We start from the raw sequence: 1,944 nt of genomic DNA on the forward strand, positions 1-1,944 counted from the left end.
GAGTATAAACTGTTCCTCAATACTCCAAAGAGTACAAGAGTATAAACTGTTCCTCAATACTCCAAAGAGTACAAGAGTATAAACTGTTCCTCAATACTCCAAAGAGTACAAGAGTATAAACTGTTCCTCAATACTCCAAAGAGTACAAGAGTATAAACTGTTCCTCAATACTCCAAAGAGTACAAGAGTATAAACTGTTCCTCAATACTCCAAAGAGTACAAGAGTATAAACTGTTCCTCAATACTCCAAAGAGTACAAGAGTATAAACTGTTCCTCAATACTCCAAAGAGTACAAGAGTATAAACTGTTCCTCAATACTCCAAAGAGTACAAGAGTATAAACTGTTCCTCAATACTCCAAAGAGTACAAGAGTATAAACTGTTCCTCAATACTCCAAAGAGTACAAGAGTATAAACTGTTCCTCAATACTCCAAAGAGTACAAGAGTATAAACTGTTCCTCAATACTCCAAAGAGTACAAGAGTATAAACTGTTCCTCAATACTCCAAAGAGTACAAGAGTATAAACTGTTCCTCAATACTCCAAAGAGTACAAGAGTATAAACTGTTCCTCAATACTCCAAAGAGTACAAGAGTATAAACTGTTCCTCAATACTCCAAAGAGTACAAGAGTATAAACTGTTCCTCAATACTCCAAAGAGTACAAGAGTATAAACTGTTCCTCAATACTCCAAAGAGTACAAGAGTATAAACTGTTCCTCAATACTCCAAAGAGTACAAGAGTATAAACTGTTCCTCAATACTCCAAAGAGTACAAGAGTATAAACTGTTCCTCAATACTCCAAAGAGTACAAGAGTATAAACTGTTCCTCAATACTCCAAAGAGTACAAGAGTATAAACTGTTCCTCAATACTCCAAAGAGTACAAGAGTATAAACTGTTCCTCAATACTCCAAAGAGTACAAGAGTATAAACTGTTCCTCAATACTCCAAAGAGTACAAGAGTATAAACTGTTCCTCAATACTCCAAAGAGTACAAGAGTATAAACTGTTCCTCAATACTCCAAAGAGTACAAGAGTATAAACTGTTCCTCAATACTCCAAAGAGTACAAGAGTATAAACTGTTCCTCAATACTCCAAAGAGTACAAGAGTATAAACCAGGAGTCATATGAGAATCAGTCCTAGCGGCTGGTCCTATGATTGCACTCATTAGTCAAAAGACAGATAAACATAGGAAAGTACAATATCCCTGAATCGTATACATACCTGCAAGCCCGTCGCTCTGAGGCAAACTGGATATGCCAGGGATAGATACCGGGCTAACTCCAATGGTAGACGCTGCGATAATCAATCATTCATTAGTCATATGAAATATCGGGCAAGAGGGAGAAAATCAGATATATACCGGTAGATGAATCGTTCCCGAAGAATGGTCTCTCGGTCCCTCTGGAAGTCTGCTCAGCCAGCATGTCAGCTAATAAGCCGGCATCCGGCTTCGAGAAGCTTGGCCCCTCCATCGCAACATCTGCAGGGTAACCCAAATGTTGAAGGATGAGGAAAGCTCAAACGAGAAATCTTCCTTCACCTTACATAAGGAAAATGACATTGGATGCGGATATACCTGAATAAGGGATTGTGGGCTCGACATTACTTATCTGCTCAAGATCGATGTTAAGGTCGATGCCCAAAGACCCATCGTGAAAAGCGTCGCACATTTGTTGCACAAAGCAATCCATGTTGTCAACGCCAGGGGACGCCGAACCCGGTGGGAGTTCGCCCTCCTCGAAGAAACCTGAAGCACAAAACATGGTCACAAATCCCCAAAAGGTAAACAACCTTGAAGCAAGAGCAATTGAATGTTACCTCCCCCTCCATCAGCGGTGCTCCCTAAGTCCACTCCATAGGGACGCTGACCGTCATGGGGCTTATGGGCGGTCTTCTTCCTCTTCGGAGCACCCACCCTCCGAGGGCCAACGGGTTGA

General features: G+C 41.0%; 1 long non-coding RNA gene across 1 annotated transcript; it reads right to left on the reverse strand.

Moving 5' to 3' along the window:
* Positions 1–1,119: 1,119 nt before the first annotated feature.
* On the reverse strand, positions 1,120–1,406 carry LOC109828349. The gene is made up of 3 exons (XR_002243656.1): positions 1,368–1,406; positions 1,229–1,300; positions 1,120–1,156 (listed from the first exon to the last, which is right to left on the reverse strand). It is a non-coding gene; the product is annotated as an uncharacterized LOC109828349 (long non-coding RNA).
* Between the last annotated feature and the right edge of the window lie 538 nt (positions 1,407–1,944).

Source organism: Asparagus officinalis, unplaced genomic scaffold (assembly GCF_001876935.1).
Source record: "Asparagus officinalis unplaced genomic scaffold, Aspof.V1 AsparagusV1_Un1125, whole genome shotgun sequence".
NCBI classification, from domain to species: domain Eukaryota; kingdom Viridiplantae; phylum Streptophyta; class Magnoliopsida; order Asparagales; family Asparagaceae; genus Asparagus; species Asparagus officinalis.